The sequence below is a fragment of the Falco biarmicus genome, chromosome 8, assembly GCF_023638135.1.
Source record: "Falco biarmicus isolate bFalBia1 chromosome 8, bFalBia1.pri, whole genome shotgun sequence".
In the NCBI taxonomy this organism is placed as follows: Eukaryota; Metazoa; Chordata; class Aves; order Falconiformes; family Falconidae; genus Falco; species Falco biarmicus.
Window position 1 is genome coordinate 7,300,289 of NC_079295.1, and position 24,176 is coordinate 7,324,464.

At 51.4% G+C, this 24,176-nt stretch overlaps 1 long non-coding RNA gene across 1 annotated transcript; it reads left to right on the plus strand.

Moving 5' to 3' along the window:
* Nucleotides 1-5,622: 5,622 nt before the first annotated feature.
* On the plus strand, nt 5,623-19,084 carry LOC130154423 (uncharacterized). Its single transcript, XR_008823737.1, has 3 exons — nt 5,623-6,086; nt 9,940-10,884; nt 12,737-19,084. It is a non-coding gene; the product is annotated as an uncharacterized LOC130154423 (long non-coding RNA).
* Nucleotides 19,085-24,176: the final 5,092 nt, after the last annotated feature.

The window sequence follows — 24,176 nt, forward strand, 5'->3', positions numbered from 1 at the left end:
TGGAGCTTTTTGGTGTGGGCTGTGGGGTCCATGGGACCACCCATCCCCTCTTTCTCTAGCCAGCTGGGATGCTTGCTTGCCGGCTGCCCAGCCTGCCTGTCTTTTGCCTGTTCTGGTCACTGCCCCTTCCAGGAGACAGGCTGGTCCTGGCTGTGCTCACCAGAACTTGTCCCATCTGGGAGGAGACATGGGGGTGCCAAATAGGTCTTGCTATCAGAGGGTCCCTGTGGGAAGGAAGGAGCCTGTTTTGGGAGAAGCAAGTTTTATCTCCTACGCACACTTAAGGAGCTTGAAGAAGAGGGTAGTGTTGCAGGGTTAGGGTCTGGAGCTGCATCTCCTGTCCTGCGATGGAGACCTCGCTGGAAGAAGTGCCAATACATGGACATAGGTCCCATCTCCGGGGCTGGCCCAGGGGTGCAGCATAAGAGCACTGCTGAACCACACTGCACCCCAAAGCAGTAATGTGCCCAGGCTTTGGTGTTTGATGGGAAATGAACTGAGTCTGTTTCTTTTTAAAAAAAAAAATGTCTTTGGCTTTGACACTTCTTTACTGGATCCCTGTATGGTGCAAGCACATCCCCTCAAAGGGCTGTTTTTTATCTCCTGGGAGGAGGGAGAAGAGGGAGTTCTCATTCTGCCAGGTTCATTTTGTGGTTGGCACTTTGCCTTCCTGTTTCAGTAGGAGCTTCCAAATTCAGCGAGCTCGAAGGGGCACTTGCTAGTCTCTGTCAGCCACAGTCACTGCTTGCATTTCCATTTCAGTCCACGTTGTGCCTGATAGCTCTGCGCACAGGGTGGGGAGCACTATCGCTTGGGCCAAGGGCAATATGTCAGCTGGGAGATGGAGATCTTTTTTTAATTAACTGGTCTTTGCCTCATTCAATTAAAAAGGAAAGCTAGTGAACAGTAGATACACTGCAGGGCTTAGGGTCTTTGAAAGTTTCTTTAAAAAGTGGATGTAACACAAACAAATAAAGAACCAGAGTTAAACCAGCTTGATTTTAAAGTATCCATGGAGGTCACTGTGACCAAGGCTCTGAACAGGAATAACATAGCTCTGGGATTCTTATCTGTTCCCTGAGCTATCGTGAGTGGCATCTATTGCTGGGGATGTTATTGCTTTTCTGAATTTAATAGCATAAACGTTGCTTATGCAAGCAGAATGCTGCAGGGGAAGGGGTCTCCTCTCGCACACTGCAGAGCCGCCTCTGCGGACACTGGGTGCTTGAGTTCGTGCCGCTGCCTGTTCCCTGCAGCCTCCAGGCACTTCACCCCACATTTGGTCTGGCTCTTTCACCAGCTGTGCAAGGGGATTTTGAGGGGTGGGGGATTTTGAAGAGTCAGGGATTTAGGAGGCAGTAGGACGGAGTCAGATGCCGGCTATGCTACCAGTTGCCGGCTGGAGTCTGTCCTGGTCCCTCTGCAGAGCTGGAGCCTGTTCCCACATGTGCTATAGCATCTTTCTCTAGCTGAGGGCATAAATACAGGGGTCACCCCTAAGGAAAGCACTGCCTGTAATAAAGGAAAGAAAGGCTGCCACATCAGATTTGAAGACTTCCACGCATCCTTCAGGAAATATGTTGTCAGACATTTCTGGCCCAGAAAATGCAGCCTGAAGCTGAGAGGGAGGTTTGGGGCAACCGTTTTAGATGCTGCTTTGGTTTTAATCCAGCACAAGGCAAAGGGAGGACTGTGGAGTGGGCACAGTTACAAAAAGATGGCTGCACCATGGCTGGCAGGACCAGGTGTATTTGATGTTCCCTCTCCCCACTCTGGCTTTACTTAGTTGTGTCCCTGAATGCGCACATCTTTAAAGGTGGTGTCAGGCCCCAGGTAACACCAGGCAGCTTTGCTGAACCCCAGTCCCAGACGGTTGGACCTAAAGGACTTCAAGCAAAAGTCATCTCCCTCAGGGTGCTCACTGGAGCGGCCTTGTCTGACAGCCAGGTCAAAGACCACTCAGGGACTGAGGACAAAGCTTCCTTGTGGTCTGTCACCACACTTCCCCCAAGGTCAGTTCCCCAGGACTTCACATCAAAGTGCATCTTCCTGTTGCACTTTTACGGGCTCCTTGTAGGAGGTGCCCTTGGCTTGTGACTAATCCCTGGTCTAGTGGGGATGGTGTCCTCCCATTCCTCCCGGGAAGCACTGGTGCCCCTGAGATAGAAGAACTGCTGCCAGGGTGCAGGGTTGTGGAAAGAGCAGACATCGGTGGTACAGGGGAGAAATAAGGCCAATGCCATACAATAGGATCCCAGCAGTGTGAGGAGCTCAGGCAAAGCTGCCAGCCAGCGATGCCGCATGTTTTGTCCTCAGAGCTACTTCCCTGTCACGATACTTCCCGCAGGGTTAGGTATAGTGCTGTGTGCCAGCCGCTAATCCTGCTGGGTTGCTGTGGGGCCAGGATGCTGGGGTGCAGGTCACAGGCTCCATCCTGTCTCCTCAGTGGGTGCACATGCTCAGCTGGTCCTGCCCGTGGGGCACCAGTCAACTGACTGGCTCCGTTCTGCAAATAAACCTTCTTCTGCTGGTGCAAGAGGCAGTGTTTCCCCTGAAATGCATATTTACTAAAACTTCTGCCTTTACTTATCTGTCCACTTCCCTGTGTATTCAGCGATTGTCCGGGTGTTTATAATCCCCGCTTTCCCCCCATTGATTTATAAGCTCATTGTAATCTCTCCATTGTGTCGCTTCCCCCTCCAGGCAGCGTGGAGCAGGCAGCAGTCCTGGGTGGTTTTTCCTTTCGCCCTGCGTGCTGGCTGGTCCATCCCTCAGCCATTTGCAGTAATTTGTATGAGGAAGGACTATGGCAGCAGCAAGCTTCAGCTGCAGACCATCACCCACAGTATCAAATATTGATGAAGCTGTGTTTTCTCCCAGCGAGGATGCACTTGAAGGCAGTGAAATTTCCCCAGCAGTGATAGGGGCTGCTGTGAAGGATGAAATGCTTTTCAGCTGCTCAGGACATGGGTAGGGCTCTCAGCTGTGCCTCTGAAATATAAGCACACCACTCCCTTCTTGGGGTTAGGGATTTGTTTGCAGTTTTTTTATTGAAGTCACTTACATGTTTGGTTTCTTAATAGTCTTTTGAGATAGGAAGGATTTATTTATTGCATCTCTCCTTGATTTCTCATCCTTGGACTGTGGAACTTGTGGTCCGGGTGGCCATCATATCTGAAGCTTTGGTGAGAAGGTGCGGCTGCTAGGAGCATGCCTGTGAGTCCCTGCCAGGGGAGAGCGGTGAGTGTCTGGCTCAGCAGCAATCTGTGAAACCTCTTCTTGTGGGCTGTTTTTCTCACCTGCTCTTTCTTACAGCTTTGTGCAATGCTTCTCCTGCACCTTCCCTCTGTCTCGCAGTGGGGTTGCCTTTGCACCCTGGTTCTGAGGCAGCTGCAGGTCCATCCAGACCTGAAGCACTGAACTGTACCCAGCACTGAAGGCTGTAGACATCCATAAAGCTCATCCCTGAGGCTGAAGAGGGGAGCTTTGAGCACCCAGTGTATCAGAGAGATGCATGAGCACCTGCTCTGAGCCTGGGGAGAAAGAAGAGGTACTGAGGGTTACGTTCCCCCAAGCAGAGGTAAGAGGAGACAGGCTTCTCAAAACCTCTAGAAATGTGGCCCAAACTCCCTTGTCATCAGGCCTGTACCTAATTGGGAAGGACCTTTTGAACATGTAGGGAGGCTGCTGTTCCTGCCTGGCATCCCTGCTGGATGCTGGGACCCCGCTGGGCTGGCTGTTGTGTGCCAGCTCTGTGGGTCGTCTTGTCACTGTCCTGCTGCCTGGAAAGGCTCTTTTGGCTTGTACAAAATAAAATGGGGTATCCTTTAGCGCACAAGAGCTACTGCAAGGGCAGGGGTGTGCTGGAGGTGTGTGTGTGTTGAGTGTTTTCCACATGAGGGTTTTTTTGTTGGAGGGAACACAGGAATATCGGAGAGATTCTTGTTTTTTGTTTTTCCCCTAAAAGCAGACAGTTCTTCTCTCTCCTTTCCAAGCTCAGTGCTGCATCAGTACTCGGTGTATTTGCCAGGCCAGCCTCAGCAGCCTCTCCAGCAGTAGCATGGGTTTGGGCCATTTGGGGAAATTCTCTGAGAGAAGTCTCAATGGTAGTGTTCATTTAAGGGGAAAGTCCAAACCTTCTGTGTGAGTTTCTGAGCACTGAGGTAAAAGGGAGCAAGTCCTCAGGATGAAGGCGCAGTAAGGAGAAAACAGCTCAGTCTCTTGTTCTAGTTCCTCAGATGATTCCCTGCCTCTCACAAACCTGCCCTGCACATCACTTCTGCCCCGGACTGATTTTTCCCATGGCTCTGTGTCTGCTGGCATGTGGGGTGTGAACTGGGGGTCAGATGAGGATGGGAGACCAGCTTGCACCAGGTGTTTTGGGTTTCTTCCACACTCCCTCCAGGCTGAGCACCTACAGTGGCTCACACTGCCTGGAGGGGTGACTGAGCACCAAAGTGGCAATGACCTGTCTCCCTGGGACATGTGGAAGCACTGCAAGGTCTAAGGTGGCTGCTAAATGCTGAGTTGTTTGGAGATCCTGGGCTCAGCTGATCCTGTTGCCAAAACCTTGGCCTGAGTGGAGGATGCAGAGGAGAGCATCCTTGCTACAGCAAGAGGGTTGGCTCAGCAAGACCCTTGCAGGCTACCTGCCAGGCTACTGTCTGACTTGCTTCTGGTGAGAAAGAGCATCTTCACTTGTTTCTGGCACGGGCAAGTGTCTGTAGCCTGTAGCAGCCTCAAGTGGGCTCAGGTTAAGCTCCCCGCTTGAACTACAGGATTTCCAGTTAGTCCTTAGTAAAGGCAAGAAGCTTTCCAAGGAAGAGATTCAGAGAAGTAAGCCTCGCAGCCTGGGAGTGAGACCTGGCTGCTTTAAGACTTCTGTCACTGGCTTTGTTCCCCTTTCCAATTTGTGAGAAAGCCCACGGAGAAGACCTCCCCGAAGAGCAGGATGAACAACGAGTTACAATCTGCTTTGCCCACAAACTATAAAGCAGCCAAGGTTTCCACCCTACCCATAGGAATGTGAGCTGTTTGAGTAACACTTGTGTCTGAACCGAAGCTGTGAGGAGGTGAGGAAGCAGCAGGCTGAGTTTGCTGGAGGCTTGTAACCCTGTTTGCTTTTAACCCAGCCGAAAACCCAGGCACGTGAGGAGACACTGTAATCGGTTGTGCTGGTGTCTCCAGCTTATGTAGATTTTTAATTTTGTGTTGTTGTTTGTTTGGTTGGTTGTTTTTTTAGTCTTAGCCTCCCCAAACCCCTTAGCTCAGTACCTTCTAGGAGGAGTTCAGGAAAACTGTTTTGTCCTTTGCTGTGACCTCCCCATGTCCCCTGGCACAGGGCTACACCCCTAGCAGCCACAGGGTCTCTGCCCCTCTTGCAAGAAATGGGAGGCCAGAACAGATGAGGTGAAGGTGAGGATCCTCTGGTGAGGCTGTGGCTGTGTCCAGGGCTGTGTGGAAATTGCTGCTGGAGCTTCATTCTCTTTGATATGTTCTTGGATGTGCAGCATGCAGATTTTCACCTTCTTGAATTTCACCCTGAGCCTTGCGTTTGTCCAAACAGGAAAGCCTGCCCTGAAATCCAGACATGACCACACAAGACAGCTAACGTTTGTCTTGCTCGTGTTACAGGTCTCCTCAGGCAAACAGCCCTGCCACCTCAGAAAGTGTGGGGGGCACTGGGGAGACAGATGCCAAAACCTCTCCTCCTCCAATTCAGTGATTCTCAAAAGCAGCTGCATCTCTGGAGGAGAAGCAGGAACAGCTGGAGCAAAAGAAAGGCCAAATGAGATGATGCCATTAGGATTATTTCATCTCCCTCTTGAATGGGAGCCCAGAGCAGTCCCTTTGTCAGTGAAATCCTCCTGTGTGGGGCTGTTACACCATCACAGGGCAGGGGCCACAAACACGTGCAAGTCCTGGGGAGCTTCACACTCTGGGAAGGACAAGATGTCCCAGAGAACTGGCCACAGGGGACTTTTTTCCATGCCTGAGCTATCAGTCATGAGGAGCACTGGAGGAAGCTGTGCTGAAATGGACAATAAACCCAGGATGCATTGGACACACAAAAAATTTGGCACAGGGTAGGTGGTGCCCCAGGATAGCCTGTTGGGAAGGTTAGCTCAACGATGTCTTATGTGAATAACGGCATCTCTCTTCCCTGCAGGAAAAGTTTTCCATGTTCAAACCAAAACCTTTTTCATTGTTTGTTTTGGGGTTTTCTGGTGTTTGTTTCTTGGTTTGTGGGTTTTGTTTGTTCTACCAGCCCCTGTAAATGAATGCCATGATACAGGTCTGCCTTTTCAGGGAGGGAGATCTGGCACAGATGTGATGACAGAGTGTCTCTTCCCCCTCTTCCTTTCTGTTTTCTAACGGGCTCATTCTTGCTGCATCCTAACTCTAGTGCTGTTTACGTCTTTGTTGACTCCATCCACAGTATGCGAGTGCCTGTAAAGGGCTTGGAAGAGGAAAGCATTAGGTAGAGGTAATTGTTAATGGTAATAAGAATAACTGTGAGAGGCACCCTACTCGAGCTGCATTATAAAGACACTCGGAAACCACCCACCCTCACAAAAGTACCCTCTTTGCTTGCTCTTTCATTCTCCCGCATAACAATCACTTATTTCACTTCATATTTTTCTTTCTCTTCCCTGGAATTTGGATCAAGTGCCCATTTCTGTGGTCATGATATGCCTCTTCCATATCTTCCTCCTACGTTGTCACGCCTAAAGACAAAGGGGGGGAATAATAATTCTCTTAATCCCTTGTGACCCCTCTGATGCCACTGACTATGTCCTCTGATCCAAAAGGCACGCAAAGCAGTAGCGTAGATGCAGAGTTCAGCTCCAATGGCTGGAGACAGTTGCAGTGAGGAAAAAAGATCCCCCTGCCTCTTCTGCCCTAGGTCCTGGGAAGCTTCCCAGTTTCCCTGACACCAAAGCCTCCCCTTTACAAGGTTTCAGTATCTGGTGCTGTTAACCCCACTGATCCCAGGTGGATCAGATGGAGGGGTTCTGCCAGGGATGCGTTTCTCCCTCATGCAGAGGGTGGCTTGCAGTGCTTCCCGCATCATCCTGCCAGCATTCTTGCAGCAGACTGGCTCTCTCTACTAGAGGACACTTGTCCTTAGCACCCCCAGCTCAATCTGCAGGTGGCAGAAAGCCTCTGCAAAAGCCAGGGGCTGTGTGAGAAGCCCACCTCTGTTTAGGCAGTGGGATGGACCCCAACTGGGCCAGGTGCTGAGTGCGGTTCCTCTGCCGGCTGGTGCCAAGTTGCCTTCAGAAAGTTCACCTTGACTACCAAAAAGCTGACTTCACAGGTATGCTGCATTTTTCAGGTGGGCAGTCCCTGCTGTGTCCCATGTTTAAGAGCTGCTTTATAAAACAGTCATTTCTGTCACTCTTTGAAGCCAGGGGTTCTGCTGCAGCTGTCCTGCGTGTGCACAGGGGTGGCTGCTTAAAAGCCTGTCCTGCTGTCATCCCTGCATACCCCGTCCATGGGGGACATGGGGAGCGCTCAGCAAACATGCTGCCTTCCAGCACGCAGCAAGCCCTGCACCCAGACAGTCTGCAGCTGAGAAGCCTCGTGCAGTGTGGGATCTAAACTAATACGTGATCAGTTTCATTTCTGGCAGCACTGGGTAAAAAAAGAGCCTGCAAAATCTACAAATCAGCTATCTCTCAAATTGTGTGGGATTAAGGAAAAGGTGCAGAATAGAAATGATTTCCATGGGGGAAAGCATATAATTTCATTTGCCCAGGAAAATAATATACTCCCTTCATGTGTGTCTTCCAGAGACTTTAAAAAGAATTAAATGAGGGGTCAGAGGATGCAATTATGAGTGCGGTTCCTCTGGGGGCAAAGCGGGTGGAAGAAATTTCCCTCCTCCCCTGTGCCCTGGAGGTTTGTACTTGCCCTAATGCTGCAGTTCACTGCCTCTGTAGTCATGCTGGTAACTACTTGTCTCCTGCACTGTAGCCCCCAAAAACGTACATACACAATGAAACACTGGAATAAGCCAAATACCAAAATCTGGCAAGTAACTGTTTATTATTAACTTTTAAAACCAGATCCCACCCAATATGGGATGCTCTCTGGGGGTGGTGGTGTGGTGTGTGTGTGTGTGTGTGTAGAACGTTTTAATCCAACTTTGCTACCAAAAAAAAATGTCCCCACACTTGGTGTCAGCCAGGAATTGGTAATTTGACAGTGAGTCTACGGTGGCAGCCCCAGCATGGGGCAAGAGCGAAGCCCAACACTCACCGTGCTGAGGGCTGGCTTTGCTGTCACCCCCCTTGTGTCCTGGGGAGCCCAGTGATGGCTGGGGGGTGCGTGTTGTGCCCCAGCTCCGGGTAGCTGGTGGGATCTGTGTAGTCAGTGCAGCCTTCATCAGGCATCATCAGTGGGACCTCCATCCAGCATGGTTGGTGGGACTTCTGTGCAGCGTGGCTGTGGGGCATGCATTGCAGCCCGCAACCCCTCCCCACCCCCCCACCCCCATGCTGCAAAAGGGAGATGAGGATGGCAAGGCTCTCTGAGGGCCTTTGATGCGCTCTCATTAGCTGGTGGGCTCAGGCTGTACAATATTGCAACAGCCTCTGATCTCACCACAATGCTAATTTAAGACAGAAACTAAACCTTTTTATTCTCCCTCTGCTGAAACATGAAGCAAAAATCAACAGCAGGCCTTCTTCTGTCAGCTGCGATCCCATCAGTATCCGTGGGGCAGGGGGAAGGGGGACAGCAGTGGGGCTGGGTGGTAGAGGAGATGGATGGGTGCCACTTCGCAGCCTGCGCGTGCCGAGGCAGCTAATAAAAGCCAACCCTTGGCAGCATTGGTTGTATTTTAAAAAGACCATCTGCTCCCACCAGCCAGCAGACCAGTCACTCCGGCAGAGTGTGGCCAGCCATAAAATGGGAGCTGGCAGGGACTGCCCCAGTGGGACCGCATCCACTGGGCAGACCACAAAACCACTGCGTGGCGAGGGAGCTGCCACCCAAGGTCCCAGCTCTGCACTGTCCTGAAGGTATCTTTTTTTTATCAGCTGGAGCCATTTGATGTGAATTTCTCTAGCGCCTTCACTCAATTGTCACATGGAAATCGGGTCTATTAAGCAGCTCTGGGCTGCAGCCAGTGCACTATCCATTATGGGAAACTTTCATCCAATTATTATTATTATACCTCCCGCTTCTGCCATAAATAACATTGGAGGCTTCTTCTGGGTCTCTTGTTAGAGCGGGATGGGTGTGAAGAATTGCCCAGAATTGCACTGGTGAGCCCAGCACTGCTGTGCTCCTCTTCTGCCTGGGACAGCAGTAGATCAGGATGATGATGGGTGGCAGTGCGATCTTCCTGGGCGGTGGCAGGAGCAAAGACCACGAGCAGCTGAGCGAGGGGAGGCGTTGCTTCTTGAACTGGGGGTTTGCAGATTGACGCTGCCAAGCCTCAGCCAGTGGTGTGGCTTGGAGAGTGGTTCAACCCAGAGGACAGCTGAGCAGCAAAAGGGGTCGGGGTCTGACCTCTTCTCCCCGCCAGCCTGCGTGGACAGACGAATGTTCCTGGCACTCCTCTGGGATGTTTCTCACCTTGTTTTGCGTTGATACAGGGAATGGATTGCTTTGGCATTTTTAATTGTGTTGTCTCAAAATCGATGGCAAATCTCTGTGAGCTCTGAAGTGAGTGGTAGTGAGAATCCTGTCTCTTTGGGGACCCCCTGCCCATGTTGCTCGTGGAAGGAGGCTCTCTGTGTGTTTGTGCTAGCTCCTAGACACCCCAAATCCCCCAAACCAAGCCTTGCTGCCTGGAAACCACTTGATTGTGCTGAAGGCATCCTGCCTGCTCTGGGCCATCTGTAGTCAACCATGCCACTGCTTCTGCTTGAGGTTTTCTACCTTCTATCTCCACTCACATCCCTTCCTCTCATTTGCTTCCCGTAGGTGGTGCAGAGAACAGCCCGCTCTTGGAACAGCAGCACTAGTTCACGGGCACCGCATGGCAGGTGTAGTCCCGGCTACAAACAGGGACCAGCCAGCTGCAGCCACCCTGGAGATCTTTGGTCAGATAGCAAGCTGCACATCTCCGGCGAGGGCCCTGCAGCTTCCTGATGCTCCCCACATCCTGGAAATGACATGCCCATGCGTGCCCTCCCTCACTGTCACCGGTGTTTTCTCGCGTGCAACCCCTCCGTCCCTGATTGCACACATGCTCCAGCACTGCCAGCCCCAGGGACTTTTGCTTGTAAGGTGCCAAAACTCTGTTGTCTTGTTTGAAGAGCCGGAGGGGGAAAGTCCAGCCATCCAGTGGATGCTGCAATGAGATAGCGCATCTATCTCTAATTGTCACTTAAACTAATTAAATTACCAGACCCAAGGAGTTTTGAAAGGGTCGTTTGGAGACTCCTGCCCTGCTTTCTCCCAAGCATGTGTGTAGGGGGGCAGGTAGCCCTGCTGCTTCCAGCCACAGGCTTTCTTGCAGCCTCCTCTGGAGCTGCTGATGGTATCTCATGTCAGAGGCAGAAGATGCAAGGCCTGTCTAATCTGCTCTGGCAATTCCCTCATCTCTAAGCATCATTTCCCCTCTTCTTCTAGAAAACAAGCATGTTTAGCGTTACACAGTTTCGGCATCTGAGTTGCCTGACAGCTTTAGAAGGGAGTAAACATTCATCCTGCTGACATGGCAATAAAACCGGTGCATCTGGAAGAGAGGAGTCAGCAGCAGATGTGCCCCTGCAAACTGCTCGCTGTGATGAATGCTCTTCCCAGATACTGCTAATCCCTTTTCTCTTGCTCCTAGGCCTCCTTAATTGTGCTCCCTGTGATTAAATAACTCTTTGAAGATATCACTAGAAGTTATTTCTTCCACGTGGGAATGTCGCTTGCCAGGTTCGTAGTCTTTAGCTCTGGGCATACAGAGCCTGTTTTGTAGGGGAGCTGGGGAAAGCAGTGTCCAGGCTGCTCTGGTGACCCCAAAGTGCTCTGGGGAGAAGCCTCTGCCAGAAGGTCAGGACCAGCCAGCTGGCCGAAAGGGTTGGTGGGCTTGGTGGAGATGCACCCGGATGCCCTGCATGAACCCAGCGATGATGAATTCCCAGGAAGCTGCAGCTTCCCCAGTGGTGCTTCCTCCCCTAGACATCTGGGAAGGGCAAAGTCCATGTGTTTGGGGAGGAGAGGGGCACCGTGCGGGGGTGATGTATTAAATAGGGCCATCCTTCTGTGGGCAGAGGAGAGATGGGTGCTGGTTTCCAGCCTCCGCAGGCTTCCCTGCAAGCACGGCACCCCAAGCCTGTTTTTTCGAAGGATGCTAAAGGCTTGGTCTGGGACACAAAAGCCCAGCAGGGCTTCAAGAGTGTTTGAGGGGCTTTGCCAAAATGCAGATCAGGAGGGAAATTATTTTATGGGTGCTTACACCCAGGAAAAACAACAGACACGGGCATTTTCTGCAGGACGGGGCCTAATGTGGCAGGGAGCTGGCAGTGCTCCATCTTCTGCCCACCATGCTCCTGACTGCCCCCTGGGCAGGATCCCAGCCCCGTGGTGGCACAGCCTGCCCCGTCACTGCCCACCCTGGAGCTTGTGCCTGGCTTCCCTAGGGCAGAGGCGGCAGGTCCCTGTAGATAGAGGCAAGCGATTGCCTGAATATTCATGTATCGGCAGGCAAGCTACAGCAGGCCCTTGTTACAAACTGCTACCCAAACTGCTTACATCCATAAATGAGGGAAATAAATAAACAGATGCTTGTTAATTGACTTAATTACCCACCAGCAAACAGGAGACCGGGAGCACATCAATAAAAAATGTTTTAAAAAGCAACTCATAGTAATTCTTTTCCATATGCAAACCACGCTGGTCTCTTCTGTCTACAATAGACTCCCCAAAGACAAGAAATGGATTTTCATTACGTGGAAAGGAGAGATCAGAGTCTGAAAATTAGGGTTGTGGCCCCAAATGAGTCCTAAATTTATGCCCTCTTCCCAAAACCCGGGCTCTTTGAAACCCAGGCTGGGCCAGTATTTAACATAGCAACCCTCCTTGAGCAAGAGAAATCCTTGAGCAGCTGAGGTAATCCTTGTTTTCCAGCGAAGAGCAGGCATGAAGGAGAAGGAGGCAGGGCTGGGGAACTCTTAAAGGTTTTTCTATTGTTTATTATTTTTTCCCCCCAGAAAACGTTTGAGCAAAAGGGAAATGGAAGAATTGAAGACCCATTCCCCTCACTGTCACGCAGCCAACTCCAACCTGAGAGCACGGGATAACTCTGATGTGCTCCTGGTGGGGCTGGTGCTTGGAATGAATACCCACAGCCAAGCAGTGAGGTAGTGGGCTGGGATGGATAGATAAGAAGTGCTGCCCAAGCTGGAGGTCTGGGGACAGATGCTTGATCTTTTGTCCCAGAGTGGATGCAGAGGGTCCTGTGCAGACCCTGGAGCAACCCTGCTGAGCATGGGAGGGGGGATCTGCCCCACAGCTCTGGATGGACAGCCCTGTCCCACCCTCTGGCTTTTTGCATGCCCCTTCCTGGCAGCCCGTAACCTCCCATGGGGAATTTCTGTTGGAGTCCATCCCAATGAAACCCAGACCACTATGTGGTCTGTTGACCCAAGCTGCAGAAGCTGTCATCTCCTGTAACTTCACTTGATCACAACACCAAAAATCCCCAACCCTGCAAAAATAGCCATGCCAAGCTCCAAAGTCTGCAATAACTTGAGTTTTAAACTATTTTTTTTTTTCCACTTTCTAGAAGTGCTTCCCCTTGTATGGGTACTGCCAGCTCAGCAATGCACACAGAAGTCGCTGCTGCAAACTGCTTTGTGCACGCACCCTGAGCCCTGCCAGCCAAGACAGGTACCTGCCCTTTCCCAGCCTCCTTTCTCAGCATGTTTGCTCTGTTCCTGGTCTGGCAGGGAGACTCTGTGGAAAAACCAGTATGGGTTCCCTCGGAACTGCTTGCAATCAGTCTCCAGTGCCGTTACCTGTGTATCACGCAACCCCAACGTTTAACGAGTGCCCCCAGGGCAGGCAGGTTATGAAAGAAGCCCCATGAGCGTGCCCCTGGCTGCCTCCCTGACGTCAATGTGACGCAGTGGAATCAGGAGAAAATGCAGACCAGGGTACGAAACACTGGGGAGCTCAGGCTTTTGGGTGCAGCCGGAAAAAAAAAGAAGAATGAAGGGGTGGAGCTAGTGACAATAAGAGATGAAGGGAGATTGTCTTATCACCCAGAGCTGGCAGCTGGAGCGAATTTCCCCTCCCAAGTGCAGACTCTGTAGGCGTGGGTGATGTTCTCCCATCCTTCAGGTCCTGCTGGTCCAGCCCTCGCCATGGGCATCAGGGTGGCTGCAGCAGAGAGGGGCCAGCAGGCAGGTGCTGCACCAGACCTCCGACTCGCCTTGCTCAGATCTGATGGCATGTGGATTTTAAACACATAGGGATGATGTTACCGTGATGCCCAGGCACTTTAATTTTGCGCCTAGATTTTGAACATGCTTTAACAATATTTGTTGGAGAACAACTTCAGTGAAGAGCCAGGGCGTCTGCATCAAGAGGAAACTGCTCATATGGCTGCACCTGTCCTGTGGACTCAGGGAGAGAAACTAGATCTGTACAAGCTCACTGACAGCACCGAGCAGCATGTACACTGGAGACTGTCCCACTTGAAGTGGAGGGTGGCAGACCGCGTGGTGCATGTCATGCTGCAGAAGACTGCAGGTTCACCCCAAACTCTGCAGTATTTGCTGAATCATCTCCATCAATATTTCTGGTTTTATCCAAAAGAAAGGAGTGAGCAAGAGCCCTTCTGTTCCTCTGCTTGCAGGACAGACCCTGCAGCTGGGACCCACACAGGCTAAAACAGCAGAAGGCTCTTTCAAAATGCCCATGAACCCAAGTCTTACTTCTGAATCTTTCAAGTCTTCCTTCTGTACTTTTAAACACAGCTTCCTGATGTTTACTTTTTTTTTTTTTTCTTGGATCTCACATCACTTGCTGAAATCAGGTAGCACTGAGGATATGGGCTAGAAGCAATGCTTTCACTGTGCTGAGCAGCCTGGCTTTGGCTGGGCAGTGCCAGTGCTCAGCAGGGTGACTGTTGGGAAGTCCCCAGGGTCACAGGTACGGGCTGGAAGTTGTGGCCAAACACCCGGTGAGCGCCAGGTGGTGGAGACAGAGAATGGGAGCCAGTATGGGGAGGGGCAGAGGCAGCCTCTCAAAGCACGGTGGCAGTGTAAGGCAGCTGGGATGTTCTTGTTGCTCCTGTTTGGGAATATCAGGCTCATGTGTCTGAAACGAGTCAGGCACGGTGATGGCATCTGGCACTTTTGCTCCATCTATTCCTCGGTCTCTGACTGAGCCTGGTGTCGTGGGATGCGAGCAATGATCCCTCTAAAGCTGAGGTCACGTTGCAACCCCAGTCCTGGCCCTGCTCTGCAGCATCAAGGGAAGGATGCAGTTTCAAACACGGGAGCTGTTCATCTTCAAGCCTTGAGCCCATGCAAGATAAGCAGCAGCTCCATAAGCTCTCCGTGCCCTGCCAGGTACCGGGCCACCCTGCCACCTGGCACTGCTCCTGGTTCAATGCATGGGAAATAGATCAGAGGCTCAGCTAGGGGAGTGGGACCATTGCACATCCCTCCCTTTTGAAAGCACTGCAGGAACCCATCAAAGGGTGGTGGGGAGACGAGTGGAGCATGACGAGGTGGCCATGGTGGGACCAGGCTCGTAGCACTTGTCCCGTCTGTCCTGCCCTGCGGGAAGGGAGCGGTTTTGAGGCTCTCTGAAGGAGCGGGGCGCTGGGCAGGCTCCCCGGCAGCCTGCGGGCTGCCCTGCCAGCCTTGCACGACCAGTTTCTATGCCCAGCATGTCTTTCAGCAAGACGTGCAGTTTCACCACCTGCTCATTCAGGCCTCTGGCTGCCACATTACCTATTAGTCGGTGTGCTTGTTTGGCTTCCTGAAATGTGCCTGTCCAGCTCCTCTGGCATCCAACATGCTGCTGCCTGCCTCATGCACTCTCCAGATTTGGGTTCCTCCTTGGAAAGAATCCACATTGCCAGCTATTTTTGGAACAGAGGCATCTATTGTCTTCTGCTGTTCCCCGCTGGGTTCAGCTCACAGCTCCCTGGGGCCTGCTTCCCCCCATATGCTCTCCCCTCCCGTGGCATGACTTCTGTGTGCCCCACAGCATCTCCAGTACACAGCACTGCTAGAGCCCCACGAGGCAGGGCAGAGCCTTTGACACCATTTTGTGGATGCCCTGAGCCCATGTTGGTTTCATGAGTTGTCAGGGGGGTCCAGGAGTGAGGTGGAGCAGGGTGTATGAGGTGTCCACCTCCAGTGGTGGGCTGCCGCAGTGGGGCAGCTGATGCTGCCATGAGGTCCTGCCAAGAAGACAGCAAGCCAACCTGCAGCATGGGATGTATAGTAGAGGACCAGGTCCCTCACTTCCCCAGGGTGAAGCCCTGTATGGACCTGAGTGGCAAGGTCTCCAAACAGGTTGGGTGGGAGCTGCATTTGGGATCAGTCCCTGCATTAGGCAACACAGAGAGAAACTGCCGGGCAGGCTGGATGCTCTTGGCAGGTTGTATGTAGGAGGCTACGCTGTAGTCCTTGGGCTGTCTTCCCTTGCCACAGCCTTCAGAGCTGGGCTGAGATTTGCAGCCATGGTGTCCTTAGCAAGAAAGTTGGGCTGTTGCTCCCACAGTTCAGGACCTCTGAGACACCTTTAACCAAAAGTTGACACCTCTTTGGTTCCTTGGTGATGCTGGGTTCCCTTTTCTAACAATTTATTTGTGCCTCTTCCAGAAAGCTAGTCAACAATTTTCAACTGTGTCAGTTTGCAGAAGATAGAAGGTAGGGTGGGGGGTGGGAAAGGGAGACAGGACGGAGCTATTTTAGTCTAAGTCCATCTGCGTTGATAATTCTCCATCCAGCCCCAATCATTCCTGGAGCAGGATTTGCTGGGTGGCCTGGCCAAGAAAATAGCTTGCGTGCTTTGCAAGCCCTGCAATGCCCACGTGCCCGCGCACCTCTGCTTGCAGCGTGGCGGGTGAGCACGTGCTTCAGCAGAGCCGCCAGCAGAGCTGCAAACGTGGACACCGCTCCACAGCAAAGGGAACAAACAGCGCCAGCAGCTCCTTCCCACCACACGTTCCTCTCCCTGCAGTCAGCTCCACATCTCAGGAACAGCGATTTCAGCACTGATGGCCCCTCAGCATGTTAGAAAAGTTTCGTGCAATCTGTTTACTTTTGGACATATGCTGTGTTTGTGCTGCCTGGAGTTTTGCTGCCTCTGATAACTTTGGGTGTCATTTTCTCCAGTTTGGTGCCTGGGTACTGATTGACACCTGTGGAAATAGGCCTCCAAAGGGGTGCAAAATGTCTTTGTTCCTCTGGTGTGATGCCTCAACTGCCACTATAAAAATGGCACACGTTGCCCTTGAGGCACCGATCCTCCATGGGAAATCAGAGAAGGAAGATGGAAGGTGACGGGACCATGCTGCTCTTCACCACCTTAAGAAGGTTGAGGGAGCCCAAGGTATCTGTATCGGTGTGTATTTGCGTGCAGGTGCTTGTGTCTGTATAGATCTATAGTGCTACAGATGTATGTCTCACAGAGAGTGAATAGTACTGCCAAGAATGAAATCTCTAACCTCAGTTTCAGGGATGCTGAGGTCTTGGTGACAGCAGCTTTGCTGCACCTGGAAGTTGCCTGGGTGGACAGGAGGTGTGCATTTAATGCACAGCATCTCTTCTTGTAGAAAGAAAGCATGGAATCCTGGTTTGGATTTCTGATTTTCCTCACTTTCTGAGTGCTGTTCCAGAATAACGCTCCAAGGAGAGTCCTCTGAGCCCCCAGCTCTGTGCCATGGTGTCCTGCTTTATATGCCCAGATCCCCAGCTTTGCTGCAACACAGTTTGCACCAAAAGAGACAACTTAAAAAAATAATAATTGGAAAAGAGAACTATTTCAGGGCAAGAAAAATCAGGGGTTTTATCAGCGTGAGCGAAGGCAACGGGACAGTGCTCTTCCAGCACTGTTTCTGATCTCAGGTGAAGTGTTTGGGCTGTGATGTACTCCGCGAGCCAGGTAAAGCCGCCTCCCACAGAACTGGCTTTTCAATGTACATATTAGAGTGTATTTGCAATGTAAATTAATAAGTACCATCTGCTTACCTCTGATGTTATGAGAATGTTGTCTTATGACTGGCTACAAACAAGACAACATTGAAGAGGTAACACCTGCTGGTACATATTACTGCAATTTATTTTCAAACATTAGAAGATTATCTTGGATGGGAGAAATAGGTATAATCTCCTCTTGCTATGTATTAAGTGCTAATGAGAGGCACGTGTGTGGATTGCCAGAAAACATCTTCGAGGAATAAGCACTAAGGATGGAGTAAACTGTATCCAAGGGCAGAGGGACCTCGACAAGGCTGCCATCCCTCTGCAGCTTCTCTGTGGCTTGGCCCCCGACTGATGAAGATTTAAGGGGATGTTTGGCTGGTGAAAAGCTGCTGCTTGTCAAATGTAAAGCTTGCTGCAGGAATTTATTGATTTCAGGCAAAAAGGCCCTAGAGGTAAAAAAAAAGAAAGGTCTGTCAAAACATCCTACTTTAGCCTTTGGGGATGGGATAGTCTGAATTTTCATTTCAAAATCACAGCCTACTTTTGAAATGGAAATTATTCTAATGCTGAGACAGAGATGAAATCTTTCCATTTTAGCAAAATAATATGTTTCATTTGACTCCAGAAATGCTTTTTCCCAGTTTTCCCAGAATAGGAATAAAATCTGAAGAAACAGTAGACACAAAAACCGGGGTCCTTGCAGACTACCAGCTTTCGTTTCCACTCAGATGTTTCCGAACTGACATCCATCCGCCCATCACACCTCTTTTTTTTTCTCATCCCCTTATTTTTCTGCAGATTGGCAGCACTGCAGGGCAAGGACTCACAGGCCTGGGTTTTAATATCTGACAGCACGCAGATTATGAATTCCAGTGTGGCTATATAGGTATTTATGTAGGTAATTGTTATGTTGGTGACTAGCTTTTATTTTATGCTGCCTCAAGCATCTTGCGGTGAACAGGCGGGAGTGTGGTGCCAGTGTGTCCGCTCGGCAAAAGCTCTGTTGTGAAAGGTATGGCAGCTGAACCGCGCTTACCAGGGAGTAGACAATGCCGATTTTCCTGATTTTCTGCAGCCTGCATAGAGCTGGGGGTGCAGGACAGGGCTTTCCCCCAGTGCAGAGCAAGGATGCTGAGGGGTAGACTCCTGCCCAAACCTGCAGGGATGGAGGAGCTCCTGATGAGCTTGAGCAGGGGAGAGGAGAAGCCAGTGGGACTTTACAAAGGAGGGGACTTTTCTGGGGAAGGGGCAAGGTGAGAAAAGGAGAAACTGGCTACAGAAGGGCAGGGAGCTCACTGCTGGGCAGGTCTCAGGCTACCAGTGCAAACTGGGGATGGGAAATGCTGGAAACATTCATGATGCTAGCCAAAGAAACGAGTAAGTTTGGGGATGCTTCGCAGAGCTGGGGTGCACACCGGCTTCTGCAGAGGGATCAAGGCAGGGGTAAGTGTCCTGTTCTCAAAAGAGCTTTTGATATGGCCCTGAAGAGGGGGGATTGGAGCCTGCAGCAGTCTCCAGGTTCATCCTTGGGGAGGATGGGGAAGGCTGAGCAAAGAAGCCATAAGCAACCTCACAAATGTTTCTCCTGGGACACATGTCGAATGGGTTTTCTAACAACAGCAATTTTTGAGAAGCTCATTATCAACATTACTGAGCAAACCTGGCAGCTCCTTTTCCTCTGATGCAGACCTGCAGGGAACAGTTTTAACGTGGTGCACCAGGGCTGGGATGCACAGCAAGGCTCTTCTTACCCTGGGTGCAAGGTGGACCGCAGCCATCCTTAGCAGGACAAAACCAGCAGACTGAGGTACCAGCACTGCAGGTGAGTTGTGAGGAGGAATTTTCCTTCACTGCATGTGACTGAACTGCTGGAGACGCACCTGCATGGTGGTGGCAGCTCAGAAACAGTAACAGGAGCAGACCTCTCATGAGCTCTGTCATAGACCATAGCTGGCAGAGATGCTGTTAGACAGGCCCCTCAGCCAAGCAGATCTGAGTGAAAAAATGTTTTCTGTCACTGATAGGAAAGACTTATGCTTATTCTTCCCTTTAAAAAGAATTTTTACAATGAAAAGGCACCAGTGGAAATTTTCCCCCCATCTGATTGACTCTGGCGTCATTTTAAGCATGGGGGCAATGGTGGGCTGGTGTGGGGATACCCTTCAGTGTGGGTGGCTACTGGTGCTTTCACCAAGTTTATGGGGCAAAGCAGAGACAGCTGGGGTCTGGAGCATCACCAGGGTGCTCATGCTTGCCATCTTGGTTGCGATTGAAGCACTACTGTGTCCTGGACATCCCTCCTTGCTGCCCCATCTCAGCCACGGCCCTTGCTGGAGGGGACAGGGGGGGCATATTCATTAGATAAAGCATCTCCTGCATGGTGTGCCTCCACGGTGCTTCCTCCTCAGCTTAAAACTCCCAGTCCTTTAAATTATCCTGGTGACGTTCGGCTGTCTTTCTGCCCCTTGGCTACTTTCCATCCCTTCTGCTTCTCTCCGCAAAATCTGGGGTGACACAGTCAAGCCTTAATGAAACTTTACCGGTGACTCAGGCCCGCTGGCTGTTATGAGTGGCACATGGCCCAGTGCAGAAATGCCATTGCAGGTGGGTGTTTGCAGTGGAAATCATGGGCCAGGGAGGGAGAGGGGTGCCGGTGGCAGCTGCAGGGCACTGCTGCCTTGCTGCTGGCACAGCCCCGCACCACAGGACATTTTGCAGCTGATGCTGTTGTGAGGGATGCTGGGGAGCAAGGGGGATGCTGGGGGCAGGGGGATGTTGGGGGATGGGGAAGGGTATCTGGCAGGGAGGTTGGCACAGTGTATGATGGTATTGGTGCGGAGCAGTGGGTTATCAGTGCTCCTTACCCATGGGGCTGGGCAGCTGCCAGAAAAGGGCTGACCACAGCTGGATTTCCTGGTAAAAATAACTCCACGGCATAAATTTTCACAGGAGGAAGGGTAGAGAGTGGCCCCCTCCCTCCGCCACATCAGCAAACATCTGCCTGGGCCAGCATGAATCAGCAGAGGCTGGGGGCAAGGCGGGGGAATGTCTTAGGCTGACACCGGCAAAACCCAGGGGAAATTTTGGGGTGCTGGAAGGAAAATAAATACTGGGCTAAACTGATCCACAGAGGACCTCTGGTCCTCTTACTCACTGATCATTTGCACCGGAGCAGCAATGGTGGAAGGGGAAAGAAAAGAGGGGAGGTGATGAACCTTTCCCTAGAGGAGTGGGGGAAGACGGCTTTGCCCCCAGGCAGTGATGCTGTTTGACTTTGTGGTATTTCTTTTGTTTTCCCTCTGTGCACCAGCCACACAGCAGGATGGGGCCAGGCTGCCTCTGTGGTGTTGGCATAAGCCCAGTTACTTTGCTGGGGCATGGTGGGAGCTGCTTTCCCACCCCAGCCACTGGGCTGCCCCTCTTCCCCATGGGGGCTGGCTGCTGCAGCAGCTCCTGTATGTACAAGAGTGACTGCAAGATGCAGGGTGGGAAAGGAGGTCCTACACATCCCCAGTTGCTATTTCCACCTTCCCACCAAGACTTTTCCCTGGACGGTGCTGGCTGTGCTTCCTTTACCTGTGATCTGCCAGCAGTTGCAGTTGCCAGGTGGAGGATGCAGCTGGTGGGTTGCAGAGGATGCTCTTGGCCATTGCAGGGAGATACCGTGCCTCCCCTGCCGAGAAGAGGGCACCATGAGTGCACCGTGCTCACCAGCTCCTTCTCCACAGGATGTGGTGGCAATGCCATCTCCGTTCGGTGCTTCTCAGGTCGTGCCAGCGGTTGGTTCCTTCACCCTGCCAAAGCATGCTTGTGTGGCAGCTCTGGGAGGAGAAGCCAGTAATTTTCCACTATCCCCAGCATCGGGAGGCACAGAGCAGGCACTGAAAACCTGGCGAGGCTCCACCGCGGGTTCACACCTATTGCTTTCGCAAGACATGCGATGATAAAAGCCCGAAAGGCAAAGAAAGGCCATTGCTCTGATTCACTTAGCATGCTGCAAGCTGTTTGTTCCCTCCCTTCTCTTTTCTTTTCTTCCCCCATTTTGGGAGAGGAGGGGCATCTCGTGCTCCCAGGCTATTTCAGGCAGTCGCAGCGTTAGTGGCTCAGGTAGCCTGACCCTGCTGCCCCGCTCCTGTCCCAGCACTTGCAGCAAGCCCAAGATCTGCATATTGGCTGTGACACTTCCTAATTGCTCAAGATGGATCACTTAAGAAAAAGCCTTCCATATGGTCCACAGGATTTAATTTTTTTATATTTCCCCCCCCCTCCTTGCTTCTACAACTGTTACAGGAAAAGATATTTTTCCCCCTGTTTGACATATATGTAATCTTCTTCTGATACACAAATGCCAGATGGCACTGCAAAAGGATAATAAATGTGTCTGCAGCCTTCGACAGTTAAGTCTGGGAACCTTGAAAACGGCTACAGAGAAGCTGGGAGTGGCTGGGCTCGGGTGGTTTTTCGGGGGGTGTGTTGGAGATGGAGCATTTCATCAAAGGTGGTTGGGGGACCTTGGAAACGCTTCATGACTGCCCCATGCCCAAACCCTGCCGGGCATCCCAGACTGGGATTTGCATCACACTGCTTTCAGTGGTGAGCAAACCCAGGGAAACCCGAGCGGCAGAGGGATGTTGTTCTTAAATCTACCTCTGGGAAGAGGCCCTGAGATACAATGAGCGACAGGGAAAGCAAACTCCAGGAACCCCATGACAGACAGCTTGTTGCAGTCAATGGGCACCTTATGGCTGGGTTTGGGTGGACTTTGGATCTGGTAATTTAAATCCCCTGGGAACGGTGCTGTGAACACAGTCCTGCCTGCTGCAAGGCGGTGAGCAAGGGTGAGAGAGGCAGTCTTTAATTTGGTTAGGAGCACCATCCTGTAACCATATTACTGTATGTAAATGTTGCTTAATGTTAATCTGCTAAGATGCTTTCTCTAATTATGGGATGAAAAATGACTGTCGTCTTGCTTTGTGTTCTGGGATAACCTTGGAAACGTGGTCTGTCACCGCAGCAAGGAATTTCCTCCCAAAACCTTTGTTTAATAAACAGATATGAGAGCAATCAGGTTGCAGAGCACTTTCCTGGAAAAGGGCAGATTAATTTTTTCTCCGCTGAAGCTGCAGGGGGAAGGGAGGCTGGCTGTCTTCACGTGTTAAACTCCTTTTCACGCTTGGCGTGGTGACTCACTCCCGACGCCACAGAGCGGATGCGCCGGGGCCAACCTTGCTGCCGGCTCGCTGCAGAGCCACCACCGAGCTTTCAGCAGCAGACTCCTCCAGCTCCTTGGATTTCTCCACGCAGGGCTTTTCCTCTTCACAACCCTCCGTGGGGATGCAGGCAGGGATCAGGTAGGACCTCTCCACGTGTTACTCATCCCCCTGCTGAAGCATCTCATCGTTTCCTTCTTTTATCTCTATCAGGCACCTTCCAGAGCCACCTGCCCCCACCAGCCCTCATGCCATAGCTGAAGGCCTCCACAAACCCATTTTTTAGGAAAACAAATGGTTTCCAGCCTCCTCTCAGGATCAGCGGCAAACATCGCCTCTTGCATGATGCTCACTTTGGGCGAAGCTCATCTGTGATGAGCTCAGCTCAGCATCACTCTGCCTGCATTGAGCATGGATCAGATCATGGACCTCCGGAGCTCCTTCCTGGCAATACTACCACTGCTGGTGACCACCAATCCATTGCAGAGGGTGCTTGGGATGTCAGCGGTGGGAAAGGCTAACTGACTCTTTGGCCATCTGCCTTCGCTCCACAGCCCCATCAAAGAATTTTCCACAGCCTTTGTACAGATCATCAGGCACGCCATCCCCAGGCAAGCCGTTGGCTGGTGCATAAGGTTATGCAACTGTTTTTCAAAAGCTTTACCATAAAATGCAAGCTATATGGGATGCCGAAGGGCAGGTAAACCTTGTTGCATGAGGAAATTTAACTGGCATTGCTTTTATTATGCCTAGTCCAGAATAACTGCCCGTGCAGGCACGCCTTTTCTAGAGCAAGGGTTTAGCCTAATGCACCTGATGTGATCTCTCTGACGGGGAGGTGTCAAGCAGAGAGGTGTGGGATGTGCCGGAGCATGGGACTGCAGTCCTTCCCGGGTGGGAGGAGGTCTCCTGTGTGGCTGCACATATGCAGGAGGTTTGCTCTTTGGTCTCTGCTGTCACCTGAGACCACTTTGGAAACCATGCAGCTTTCCTGCAGAGCAGGGTGGGTTTGGATGTGGCTGCAAGTTCATGGGTCTTCTTCTTAGCCTGTGCAGGGCAAGTTTGCTGCACATCTGTATCTGTCGGAGGGCGTTAGTATCTCTCTAGCTTCCCATTTCTCCAGCTGCTGCCATCAGTTCTGCTTTGAGTTATGCATTTTTCTGCTGGGTTTTTTGATAGCTACACCTCTCCTGGTGCTCCACAGTTGAAGTGAGGGGTCCTCATCCACATGGTCATTGCACTCAGGTGCTGGATATGAACCTTGAAGGCTCTTGACCAACAAATGTGAGGGGAAATGGAAGAAGGAGTGAAGCACCGGAATGATGCTGCCTGCTTCCCTGTAAATACTTGGTGCCATCACTCTTCCTATCATTCACCAGGAAGACCTGAAACGCTTTCAAATTTTATTTTTAACAGAAAAGGTGGGAGATTGCCACAAATAGCATTTTTCCTGCCTATGGGCACGTAAGCCAGGGAGGAAATATTTGCTGGCTGACCTGCAGCCAGCAATGTCTGGGCTTTTCCAGAGGCAGCTGACAAGGTTTGCCAAGGAGACCTTGGGCAGATGTGCTGCTGATTCAGGAAACATCCGACCGTGGGTGTTTTAAGGAGTTTGCAGAGTGCCGCTGCAGATCCTGCACTCCACAGAGTTAAACAACTGCAAAACCACTGGGAAAATGTTAGTGTCACTTATATCAGCTAAAGAGCTGTTGAGATGGCAAAGCGGTTATTAGATTTGTCCCTAACATTTATTAAGTTTGTGTGTGTCTCTGAGATGTTCATGCTGCTCCTCTGTGTATCTTTGGACATGCCAGCTATACCAAGGCATTTCCGATTATCCCATCAC